We start from the raw sequence: 13,408 nt of genomic DNA, 5'->3' as shown, positions 1-13,408 counted from the left end.
TGTTCTCTTTAATGACCGGCCGGAAAGATCGTGCTAAGCTTTGAACCCTTTTAAGCACAGGGCTACTTAAGGGTATAGCAGAGAGGACCCTCTAGGCCGTGGTGTCACAGAGGAAGAAAAGCTAGAGGAACTTCACTGGTTGCTTAATAGTCTGTGGGTTTGGCCCCCTGTGGCTGTGAAGCTACAAGGAAGTGACCCCAGAGCAGGGTAGGGATAGGCTCCCAGCCTGAGCCTTCCCCAGTGGCCAGCCTGTTGGCAGAGACGTTCACACCTCGGCCACAAAAAAAGGGGCAACGAAAGGAATGGTTAGAGGGAGACAAGAGTCAAAGAAAGGGGTCATGGGGAAACCGCAGCTATTGCTCCTAACCGCCGAGGCCTCCGTCTTAGGAAGCTAGAGTCGACTTTAAACTGTAGTTGAAGCTGGCCTTGAACTTCAGATCCTCACATCTCTACCTCTCAGGGGTTAGTCGTGGGCCCCCAAACCCTTCCCTTGTGCCTGTGGCTCCAGAAGTTGGCCTGTTATAAAAATACGTGATGAAATTATCTAGCAAAAATTTGAACTTTGCCTTGAGAATTTCAAGACACAGAAATGTACTTACATGCCAAGGAGAAGAGGAGGGCTGTGGGGATCCTTTTCAACAGGACGTGTTGAAAACGGCAGAGGAGGGAAAACCTAACCACACAGGCTGTGGATTATAAGTATACCCCTCTGAGCGCCCCGTGCCCTGCCCCCGGCATGTTTTATTTTTATGAGACAGGGTAAGGAAAAGGACTCAGCTAAATCCATGAAGGACCTGTGACCACTAAGCTCTTCAGCCTGTGGTCTTGACCCCAAATGGTAAGCCTTTAAAGGAAGTGCTACTACTGCCCCACCCAACTCCCTACCACACCCCTCTCTAGAATCTCCCTCCCTCAGCACAGTGCTAAGGGCATATTCCTTGGCTCTGTCCCCCATGTCTCAAGCATACAACCCCCCAAAGACAAGCGTTTCTCTCCTTTCTCCAAGGCAACTTTGCCAGGGCAAGGCCAGCTAGGTGCTGGCATCCACTCTCTTGCCCTTCCTGCCTAGAGAAACCCTGATGTCGTTGATAGCTGGGCCATCTGTTGAGATCTGGCAGCTGGCAGCAGAAGATAACAGGAACTCGGGTCTGGCATTTCCTGTGTGTATAGCACTCCTGGCTCTGTCTGTCCCTCTGAGCACCTGCTTTGATTGTGCCAGTGTGCCACCATTTCTGTGTTCTCTCTCTCTTACCTCCCCATTGTTTCTCCCCTTTGGAGGTAGGCTTATTGTGGACACAGCAAAAGATTAAACCTTAGGGTGCTTTATTTGCATCTTCCAAAACCATGAGAGCAAAGACTGGTCCCAGCACTGCATGCACACAATCACAATGCTTTCAAAAATATTTATATGTGTGTGTGTGTGTGTGTGTGTATGTGTGTGCAGGGCCCTGTGGAGGTTATCACCTCCCAGGAAGTGAAGTTACATATGGCTGTGAGGTGCTGGAATCCTGGGCCTTTGCAAGAGCATCAGGCCATCTTAACTGCTGAGCCAGTCTCCAGTCCCTGGAGCTCTGCAGAGTAGGAGATTTTAGCCACTTTGAGAAGGCTTCTGTGTCTTTCCTCTGGAAGTTTCTATCTGACACACTTCTCACATAGGGAAGTGTCGGGTAGCTATGAGAGTCTTGAGAAATGCCATGTTTTATAGCTTAGGTAGAGCAACAGTAGTTGTGAAGTGAAAACAAACAAAGTTTCTTTCTTTTTTTTCCCTCTCTTTTAAAGATTTATTTATTATATGTAAGTACACTGTAGCTGTCTTCAGACACCCCAGAAGAGGATATCAGATCTCATTATGGATGGTTGTGAGCCACCATGTGGTTGCTGGGATTTGAATTCAGGACCTTCGAAGAGCAGTCAGTGCTCTTAACTGCTAAGCCATCTCTCCAGCCCCAAATGAACATTGTAAGCCAACAATTATTTTTTCCAATTTTTTATTAGATATTTTCTTCATTTACATTTCAAATGCTATCCCAAAAGTCCCCCATACCCTCCCCCCACCCCCACCCCCGCTCTCCTACCCACCCACTCCCACATCTTGGCCCTGGGGTTCCCCTGTATTGGGGCATATAAAGTTTGCAAGACCAAGGGGCCTCTCTTCCCAATGATGGCCAACTAGGCCATCTTCTGCTACATATGCAGCTAGAATCACAAGCTCTGGGGGTACTGGTTAGTTCATATTGTTGTTCCACCTATAGAGTTGCAGACCCCTTTAGCTCTTTGGATACTTTCTCTAGCTCCTCCATTGGGGGCCCTGTGTTCCATCCAATAGCTGACTGTGAGCATCCACTTCTGTGTTTGTCAGGCACCAGCATAGCCTCACGAGAGACAGCTATATCAGGGTCCTTTCAGCAAAATATTGCTGGCATATGCAATGGTGTCTACATTTGGAGGCTAATTATGGGATGGATCCCCGGGTGCAGCAGTCTCTAGATGGTCCATCCTTTCGTCTCAGCTCCAAACTTTGTCTCTGTAACTCCTTCCATGGGTGTTTTGTTCCCAATTCTAAGAAGGGGCAAAGTGTCCACACTTTGGTCTTGGTTCTTCTTGAGTTTCATGTGTTTAGCAAATTGTATCTTATATCTTGGATATCCTAAGTTTCTGGGCTAATATCCCCTTATCAGTGAGTACATATCATGTGAGTTCTTTTGTGATTGGGTTACCTCACTCAGGATGATGCCCTCCAGGTCCATCCATTTGGCTAGGAATTTCATAAATTCATTCTTTTTAATAGCTGAGTAGTACTCCATTGTGTAAATGTACCACATTTTCTGTATCCATTCCTCTGTTGAGGGATATTTAGGCTTGCCGCAGACCTTCTTTTTCTGTGCCTGTGTAAGAATGAGTCTCTCGAGCAGATAGGCAAAGAGTCAGATGACGACAGACAGAATCCAGCACACAAGAGAGGTGTTGAATCTGAATGTATTCCTCTGGTTGAGCTTACACTAATTATATTACAGCGAATATCATAAATTGTAAAACATAACAGATACGGTACATTGAAGTTTCCCAGGTGCAAAGGGAGTGACTGCAAAGTTTACGCTAGGGATCAGCATCCCTCCAGCTGTAAGAGGAGTGACTACAAAAGGACTATGTTTATCTTAGAGATTAGCACCTGCTGAGTTTCGCACTTTAGAGTTAATTGGGCTAGAGGAGTTTTAACCCTTGCCTGGCTTCAGGAATAAAGTAGTGTCAAGGACTTAGGCCTTGTTAATTCTTATCTATGTCTGGAGAATTCCCATTTTTCAGTATAGTAACTTAATTTGCTGTTGGCACGGAATATAGTCTGTAATAAGAATTTCTATCTCAGTGAGAATTCCAGTCTCTTTCTGTAGATAGGTGAAATAATGACTAGTACTTAATTGGTTATTGAATAGGTTAAACTCCTTGCTGCTATCTGGAATCTAAGAATACTGGGAAAAGGCTTTAGCTATGTTAGAATACAATCTTAAAAGGCATTTACTATAAGGTAATGCTTAATAGAGTGCACGTGAGTCTATAGATTAGACTAACGGTGAGTGGAGGATTAATATTATGATTTTTAAAATTTTGGGGAGAAGAATGTCAGACTTCAGGAAGAGAGTTCCCTTTGAAACCCATTGCTTCATCGGTCAGTTTCCCAGCTTTCGCTATGTCAAACTGACTTAACCAAAGTACGTGACATAGGCTCTTTCCAGCTTCTGTAAGCCAACAATTATTAATAAAAGCTAAATTTTAGGGACTGGAGAGTTGGCTCATTGATAAGAGCACAGGCTGTTCTGCAAAGAACCCAAGCTGTTCTCAGCACCCATATCAGGTAGCCACACCCTCCTACAACTTCAGCCCCAGAGATCCAGGTCCCTCTTTTGGGCTCTGGGTAGCTGCACTTACAATGCACATACTCAGAGACAGATACACATACTGTAAAATAAACACACTCACATACACAAATACATACACACACATACACACATACACACACAGGTAACAAATTTTGACTAACGCTAGAGGAAAGACTAAGTTTATTTGTATGTATAAATGTACATACATGCGACTGCATTTACACATATCGAGACCAACACTTGGCACTTTACTTCATGCATACAAAGCTCAACTAATCATGAAGTCAAAAGCAACTTTTCTAATTCATAATTTAGAGAGCAAATTTTGATAAACTATGGCGCTGAAGGGACCAAAGGACCTTCCCGTTTCTAAGTGATTCTACACAAGGTTGCCACAAAGGCAAGGACAACACTGTGAAGAAGCAGTGGAGGGAATTATAAAGCACGGTGGGCAGTGGGAACGTTTCCTTACTTTTCTGGATTTTGCTTCCTTATTTTCTATACTTTCCTTTTTTTTTTTTTCTAGATTTTAGTGACACTAGCGTATTTGGCAGACCTGAAATGGTAACCTGTTATTTATTTTCTCATTCTAAATTAATGCTTACTGTTGTGCCTAACATATAATATTATTGTATCAAATATTATAATCTATATTTTACAGTTATATTCTTTATTGTGTATTGTTTTATATAAAGAGAGTTCATAAATATTATATTAACTTTGGCTTTACAAAACCTGAGTCCACCCCACCCTTTTCTGGAAGTCATTGCCTTCCAGACTGTTGATGTGAAAAATTTACCTCATGCTAATAGCCTGCGTTTAGAAGGATGCCAGTCCCCCCTCCCCCCAAAGTAGGTGGATGAAAATGTCAGAGAGAAGCTAGTGATGAGTCCGGAAATGTTGGGTCCCTCAGTGCTCAAGGGCCTAAAGGTTCTGACTCCTTTGCACAGATCTGGGACCCATCAGAGCTGGAACTCTGCCCAGGAGTGGATTTGTATTGTATCAGCTTTGCTGAGTTGGGACTATTCTTCCTAGATTCCCTGAGTCAGAACGGGTGGGAACAGGAGCTTGTACACAGGGCTCATCGGGTTGAAGGGAGCACATGGCTGTAATTTTTTTTTTTTTTTTTTCCGAGACAGGGTTTCTCTGTGTAGCCCTGGCTGTCCTGGAACTCACTCTGTAGACCAGGCTGGCCTCGAACTCAGAAATCCGCCTGCCTCTGCCTCCCGAGTGTGTGCCACCACGCCCGGCTCTGTAATTTTTATACTCAGAAGGTCGGGTTGTAAGTAAACCCTTGTCACTGCTCACAGGGTATGGCTTACTTCCTGGATGGCAGGAATGAGCCCCTACTGGATATTCCACTATAGCTGCATTGTCTTCTGTGCCAGGTGTGCTTTGTTTTGCTCTGTGGCAAAGGGTGCCAGCTTACCTGCGGGACACCTGCATGAATATTCAAATTGGTAATGAATATTCAAATTGGAGGCCTGGTGATGGAGAGACCAGTGAGGTCCGAATTCTAGTTAGTCTTAGGGGCTAACTGGTCCACGATTCCTTACTTCCGGTTCATCTTCTCCCAATTTCCTGCCTGAGTTCTTCATCCCCAGACATCAAAAAGACGATGCCACATAGACTGTGGTTAACTCCTATAATTGTATCAGTTTAAATACTTACAATCGCTTATTGCATGCACGCATGTGCACATATGCTGACTGCATGATGCTTCTGCCCCTTTGCTCACATTCAGGCTGAGTTTGCCTCAGATCACGTGGTCGATAGCTGCTGCTGGGCGGGTGTACTAGCTTCTCTCTGACATTTTCATCCATCTGCTTGGGGGGAGGGACCGGCAACCTCCCAAACACAGGCTGCTAGCATGAGGGAAATTTTCCCATAGCTCAGTCTTGCTTGATTTCAAAGCCTACTTCAGTTCATATCTAACCAACTTTGGCTGCTGTTGTTCCTTCTCCTGTAACCAGCCCTGTTCCCAGTAGCTCTCTCCTTGCTGTCACTACCCATGAGTCCCTGCAGCTGTGCTTCTCAGAGGCCACCTGTGCCCCCACCTCTGCTTCTTTTGCTGCTGTGGATTTAACCCCTTGCCCCTCCTCTCCTGGTCCCTCGTTCTCATGCCTATAGTCTAAAATCTAAGCTTAATCTCTCCTCTGGGCTCCTGCCTCCTGAGACCTGGGGCCCTCCCTCACTACCCTCTTTCTTTACTTGGGGTCACTTCTCAATTACTGCTTTCTATAGGGGGTAACACCTCCATAGCGGGGTGGGGAGGTTGGGGGTTGGGGAAGCTCACTGACTTCTCTGGGTGTTTGCCCTCTGTGGGCACAAACTGAGCCCCCTGTTTGAGTTAACCCTAAGTAGGAGCCTGATGGTCCCTGAGTGAAGTTTTGGGGTTGTTGCTGGGCACCCAGGCTCAGGCTCAGCCTTTCCACAAATGGTAGTGACTTTTGCAGTTCTCACTTCCTTACGGGAACATTTCTTTTGGCTCAGGATCTCAGAGAGTTTCACTGTATCTCAGCAGGGACAAGGGGAGCAGCAGGAGCGGAAATCTCCTGTGTTTTGTTAATTCTGAGAACCTTCCATTAGTCTTTTTTTCTAGAAAGATTAAGATCAGTGTGTGTGTGTGTGTGTGTGTGTGTGTGTGTGTGTGTGTGTGGTATGTGATGTAACATTTACTCTCTGGGATCCTGTAAGTTTCTAGGAAAATCCTGTCAGTTGAGCAAATCAGAGCTGTTTTAGATGCAGCGCTTGGTGCTGGGGTGATGGCTGTAAGTCACAGGATGAGCTTCGAGGCACCAGAGGGACATGTGTGACTCACTGCGGTGCTATCAGCAGACCTGAAGTTACGTCCACTGACCAGTGGTCCTCTACGTTCAGTCTTATGATGTGTGATTACTCCACTGAGCCTCACACAAACCCGAGACAGAAGGCAGTGATCATGGGTCTTGTTTTTGGACTGTCCAGAACCTTGCTGTCTGTGGGACCATTTTTAGTCTTATGAATACCTTGTGCCTCAAGAAAATTTAGATCGCGAGCACCCCTTGCATACAGCAAGCATCCATCTTTTTAGGTTTGTGCCAGCTTCATCCTGCACAGGAGTGACTTTAAACAGCATGTCGCCATTGTCCCCAAAACACACCAAAAATCTCTCCCGGTCCTCATCTGGCAACACCTCCTAGAAGCTGGGCCGTGGTGGTGCACACCTTTAATCCCAGCACTTGGGAGGCAGAGGCAGGTGGGTTTCTGAGTTTGAGTCCAGCCTGGTCTACAGAGTGAGTTCCAGGACAGCTAGGGCTACACAGAGAAACCCTGTCTCAAAAAACAAAAAAACAAAACAAAACAAGACTATATATTTGATATTAAGCTGGCTTTCCAGAGCAAGCCACCCTAATGGCCACTTTGTTTGAGATATATTGATCTCTGTGATTTCCCCAAATGAGGGAGAGGGAAACCTGACTGATATTTTTATGATAGTGAGAAGTTACACTTGCACTCTCCCCCACGAATGTTAAAAACTGTAGTAAGTGCCAGTTGGTGGTGGTGCACGATTTTAATCGGGCGGATCTCTGAGTTCAAAGCCAGTCTGGACTACGGAGTGACTTCGGGTCAGCCAAGGCTACACAGAAAAAACCCTGTCTTGAAAAACAAACAAACAGCTGCTTCTTCTTCCTCGGGAAAACACCAAATGGCGACGACGCCAGTGCAGTGGGAGGGCCCTGAGGACCCGGGGGCCCAGGATTAGGAGGCCACAGAGGCTTCTGTGGAGGATTTGGCAGTGGTCTTAGGAGCCGCAGTCGTGGTTGAGGCTGTGGCCATGGTCGAGGCCGCGGAGCTCGTGGAGGTAAAGCTGAAGATAAGGAATGGATCCCCATCACCAAGCTGGGCCTCCTGGTTAGGACATGAATATCAAGGCCTTGGAGGAGATCTACCTGTTCTCCTTGCCCATTAAGGAGTCTGAGATCATTGACTTCTTCCTCGGTGCATCCCTAAAGGATGAGGTTCTGAAAATCATGCCAGTGCAGAAGCAGACTCGGGCTGGCCAGCGGACCAGGTTCAAAGCATTCGTCGCTATTGGGGACTACAATGGTCACGTTGGTCTTGGTGTTAAGTGCTCCAAGGAGGTTGCCACTGCCATCCGAGGGGCCATCATCTTGGCCAAGCTTTCCATCGTCCCTGTGCGGAGAGGCTGCTGGGGACACAAGATTGGCAAGGCCCACACTGTTCCATGCAAGGTGACAGGCTGCTGTGGCTCTGTGTTGGTGCGTCTCATCCCTGCCCCCAGAGGCACTGGCATTGTCTCTGCTTCTGTGCCCAAGAAGCTCCTGATGATGGCCAGTATAGATGACTGCTACACTTCAGCCAGGGGCTGCACTGCCACGCTGGGCAACTTTGCCAAGGCCAACTTTGATGCCTTCTCCAAGACTTACAGCTACTTGACCCCTGACCTCTGGAAAGAGACTGTCTTCACCAAGTCTCCTTATCAGGAGTTCACTCATCATCTTGTGAAAACCCACAGCAGAGTCTCTGTTCAGAGGACCCAGGTTCCAGCTGTGCCTAAAACATAAGAGTTTTTATACGAGAAAAATAAATGAATTGACTCTGTTAAAACAAACAAAAACAAACAAACAGGAATCTTTTCCCTTGAAAAATATATTTTTATTTGGTTACTGTTTCTCTCTGTGTTTGGAAAGGATTTACCTGAAGCTCGAATAAATCTTGTTTACGGTGCTTCTCGCACTTGTGGGAGGAGAGTCCCTCTCCAGCGTGCATCTGTGTGCACTTGCATGTGTGCTTACACTTGTGTGATAAGTGCACATGAGTATGTTTTGAACAAGACTTGAGCTTTGACCTGTGACAAGGCCCACAGAGCAGAGTTGCTGAGAAAGGACAGTTTGGGTTTGTTTGTTTTTTTCCAGTCTCAGCCTCTGTCTCATTGCATGTAGCTTGTCTAGGAACGGGGCCTTAGCTGCTCGTGTAGCCGCAACAAAAACGCACTGGGGGAAGTGAGTCTAACTTGCTTCCTGCTCTAACCCCTTGGGAGCTGCCAGTTGGCATCTCTTGAGGCAGAGTGGGTTACCACACTGAGGAGGGTGTAAATAAAAAGGCCTCAAGTAAAAAGACTTTCTGTTTTAATATGACCCCGAGGCTTTTCTAAGAATGTGAGCACTTTCCACAGGTCTTTGGGAACTTTTGAACCCCTATGGGGGCTTCGTCCCTCCCATCTGGGATGCCCCCAGCATGGCAGGGATCCATCCTAGGAGCCCCCAGTTCAGAGACGGGCGAGCCATGTTCCTCAGCGGTGCCTTCTGTGAGGCCTGCCTGGGCTTTTGTCCCGAGGTCAAGGTGGGTTCCATATTGCTGCTCTAACATGCCACAGACTTAGTGTTTCAAGATAAAAATAGCAGGAATCCCAAAAGGGTTGATATAGCTATGGCGTTGGGGGAGGCTCCAGGGGAAAAGAGATTCACTTTGTTGCTTTTTCTAGCCTTCCCGTTGGTGGGCCCTTCTTAAGTCAGCAGCAGCACAGATTTTCCAGTTGTTTGGCTCCTTCCCTCTCCTTCTTGCTTGTTCCATCCAGCTTTCGATCTCTCTCTCACCCTCTCACTCTCTGAACCCCTCTCCCCTTCCACATACAGGGAAACTTGTGCCCAGCCACCAAGGCCCATGTCCCAGAGGTTGGTCCCAGCCTGTGTTACTGCCTGTATGTGGTGGAAACTTCATTTAAGACATAGGGCCCAATGGGAGGAAGTTAGGTCATTGGGAACGCACTGTCGAAGGCTCCAGTGAACCCCACCATTCCTCTCTTTGTCTCAGCCAGGTCCTTCTAGCACAGGAAGCTAGCTAATATTCCCATGTTGGCCGTTAGATCACAGACATCTTTGAGACCCTTAATCCTCCCAAGCAGGGGTAGCACAGACTGACTGGTGCAGAGGGGGCCGTTCTCAGCACTCCTTTTTGGGTCTGTGTTTCATTTCCAAGTGGGCATTTCGTACCCAAATAGCAGCCCTGGCTGGCCACTATGCCACCTTCTCTATCTCATCTCTACAGGCCATGACCTGGTAAGGATATGCATCCTGGGACAGGCACTGACTTTGTCCTTGTTAACTTACTAACATCCTGGCTTAACTAGAAAGGGAAGTCCAGGGAGTGTAGTTCAGTGGCAGAGAATCTACCCAGTGGGCCCTGGGTTCCATCTCCAGAACTGAAAGGAAATAAAATAAAATAAAATAAAATAAAATAAAATAAAATAAAATAAAAACAACAGAAAATCTAAATGGTATAGAAGGGTTAGAGCTCTCTTCTGGCCCGGAGAGCTAAGGCCCAGAAGGATTTGAGGCAGTTCTTGATGAAGCCTCACAGGTCTGTGAGCAAGATAGCAGCTTCCTGGCTTCAGTGTTTTGTCCCTTTATCCACACTGCGTACTCCACTTCCTTGTTGGTCACTCAATTGGTTGTTGCGGTATGGGTCATACAGCCCTGTGTCAGGGAACCCTGAGGTAGTAACTGTGATGGTTTGTATATGCTTGGCCCAGGGAGTGGCACTGTTAGGAGGTGTGGCCTTGTTGGAGTAGGTGTGTCACTGTGGGTGTTGGCCTCAATACCCTTGTCCTAGCTGCCTGGAAGTCGGTCTTCTGCTAGCTGAGGTGGATCTCTTAGCTTTCCTTGCACCATGCCTGCTGGATGCTGCCCTGCTCCTGCCTTGATGATCCTCGACTGAACCTCTGAACCTGTAAGCCAGCCCCAATTAAATGTTATCCTTGTAAGAGTTGCCTTGGTCATGGTGTCTGTCCACAGCAGTAAAACCCTAGCTATGATATCACCACACTGCATCATTCACCTTACCTCATCTCCCCTCTTAGACATTGCATCGCGTTACATCACCAGGGGAGCAGGCACAATCCAACAGGACATTTTGAGAGCAAAAGATGACTCTAAAAGAACAGTCTAATATATTGTTATAATTGTACTGTTTTACCATAGTTACTGTTCTTAGTCCCAATGTGCCTAATACTATATAAGTATGTTAGATATGTATTTTTATCTGTATACATGTAAGTATTTGCATATAGGCTATGAAAGTATATTACATAGCTTGGTACCATCCATGGTTTTAGGTATTCAATCTGGGTTTGGAAGTTACCCTCCATAGACAAGGAAGAATGCCATTTATTTACTTGTGTGTGTGTGTGTGTGTGTGTGTGTGCCATTCCATATCTGCTCTTCCCCTTCAGAGTAGCCGGCGCATCATGCACAGGGCTGTTCTGGAGGGAGGTGAGCTTCATTAGCTGGGGTTGGTGGATGCAACGCAGGGCCTTGGTTGGCAGCGAGTGCTCAGGTAAAGAACACACAAACCAACCGGAAAACAGCTTTGGAGAACTAGTGCCGTTTACTGGGGGAGGGGAAAGGCCCTTGGGGAGGTGGCCAGGGTCTCTCAGGCAAGGTTGGTGTGACCATATACAATTAACCAGAAGAGGGGTGTTGGAAGATACTTCATCCAAAACTCAGGGGTTAGGGGATGCAGGGAAAACAACCGTATAGGATCAAACAAGGCGTGAAGCTTGATAACTGGGAGGGTAGTAAATTCTTACTAGAGTTGATGGTGGGAGCCAACGCGTGCTGTCCTCATAAGGTATCTAGGGTTGAAGCTCTCCTCAACTCCTCCCCCATTTATCCTGAGCCGTTACGGTCCCACCTCACGTATATGTGCTCCTGTGGGTGCATGTTTCTGTGGGTGCGAATGCATGTGATTGCATGTGCATGTCGAGGTCAGAGGTCAGTTTGGGTGTTGAATTCCAGGAAGGCCGTCCACTTTGCTCTTTGAGATAGTCCTAAGACTTTATTGGTTTTACATACCATGCATGTATGCCCGTCCACACGGATGTATGGATACCATATGGGCTGGGTTGGAATTGAGTGGATGGAGGCTCTAGAGCAGGTGGTTTTCACTGCCAGTTAATGTCACTGGCTAGTTTCCTTTGGACTTGTAGTGACACTGCAGAGGTGTGTGGTGCGTGAGTCACAGGGCCCAGAAGAGTCCTGTCTCCTGGAAGGGAGGGGCCCCTATAGGGGGTGACATGTGGCACTAGAGGAGTTGCTTGTCAGAGTAATTAAGGATCAACTCCACAATCCTGCATGGAAAGAATGGCGTGGGAACCCTGGCAAAGACTGCTGTAGAGCCCTGGCCAGGAGGCAGAGGGAGGGAGCTGAACAGACGACTCCTAAACTAGGAGGAGGTTAAGTAGGTAGCCAAAAATCTGGTGGTGCGCTCAGGTCAAAGAGAGACGTCCTGAAGAACATTCCAGACCCAGAAAGGGCTTTCGAAAGGAACTTGGTCTGGTTTGCAGTGTCGTTTGGAGAGGCTATACTCTGAAGACGGGGCAGATCTGGAATCCTTTTTTGGATAGGAGAGGTGAGTTTCCTTATAATCTAGAGGACTAGATTCTAGAACAATCCCCCCCCCCCCGCCCCGAAGTAGCCTGCTTCCTGGACAATTGATGAAGGTGACCAGACTGGACCCCAGGAACCCCTCTGGAGAAGGCCTGCCCTCCAAAAGCAGATCCATTAAGCTAGGGAAAAAGCAGATGTAAAGGAAGGCGGGGGTCATAGTTTGGGGTGGCCCAGAGTATTCTCCAGAACACAGTGTGGGCCACTGTCTCTGCCAGGAGAGGTTCTGGTGAGGTTTACTTAGTTAGAACTCATGGATACCTAGAAGGGATAAGTGTCACATCTGTGGGCTAACCCACACTCCACTCAGCCCAGGGCAAGCCTGGAGTCAGCCTGTAATGTGTACAACCCCCTCGGGAGAATACCCACCTGGCTCGTAGCAAGGTGCTGCTGTGTGGTTGATGTGAGAAGACACTTGTATCAGTGGTGAAAGTAGTGTAGACAGAGCGACCTGTGGTTAGCACGCTATAACCACACAGTATCAAAGGTTACTTAATTAAACGTGAAAGCAACAGTGACTTCTACGAACATCAAGGAAGCTTGGTAACCCTCCATCCCTCCAAGCTTTCTGATGACACCCTGAACCACGTCAGCATCACACCAGGGCTGAGGCTTGAAGCCTTATTCTTTTTCCTCCTGTGCCCCAAGGCTTTCTAAGTGTCACAAAACCAGAGTATGTTCCAGGGTCACTCAGAAGAGCAAAGAGAAGCTCTTGATCTCTTACCGAAAGGAAAGAGTCTGGGTGCACGCTGTCGATGTCTTGTTTTGGAACAAATGCACCCACACAGTTCTCTGCAGCCAGTGCTGACTGACAGGCGATAAGGCGGGAGTCCTTGTAAATGACTCTGCCTCCAGCATCTCCTAACCAAGACAGGAACACTAGTGATGCCAGGCTGAGGCAGAGGAGGAACGAGGCAGAGAGAGGATCAGGAGGGAGGGGCTGGTCAATACCTCGAGGGCAGACAAGGGGAAGGGTGGAGGAGGTTAGACCAATGTGTAGGTGGCTCCTACACCCATCAGTGACTTTAAAGAAAGTGTTACTAAAGCAGCTGACGGGAGAGGCCAATTAAGGGTAACCAACCACTG

At 47.4% G+C, this 13,408-nt stretch overlaps 1 pseudogene; it reads left to right on the top strand.

Annotated features, from left to right (window-relative positions):
- The first annotated feature begins 7,762 nt into the window (after positions 1-7,762).
- LOC110311578 (small ribosomal subunit protein uS5 pseudogene) lies at positions 7,763-8,443 on the top strand (annotated as a pseudogene).
- Positions 8,444-13,408: the final 4,965 nt, after the last annotated feature.

Source organism: Mus caroli, unplaced genomic scaffold (genome assembly GCF_978045245.1).
Source record: "Mus caroli unplaced genomic scaffold, Mus_caroli_1 scaffold_17, whole genome shotgun sequence".
NCBI lineage: Eukaryota > Metazoa > Chordata > Mammalia > Rodentia > Muridae > Mus > Mus caroli.
Note: the sequence above shows the minus strand (reverse complement) of the source record. Positions and strands in the feature narration are given on the sequence as shown.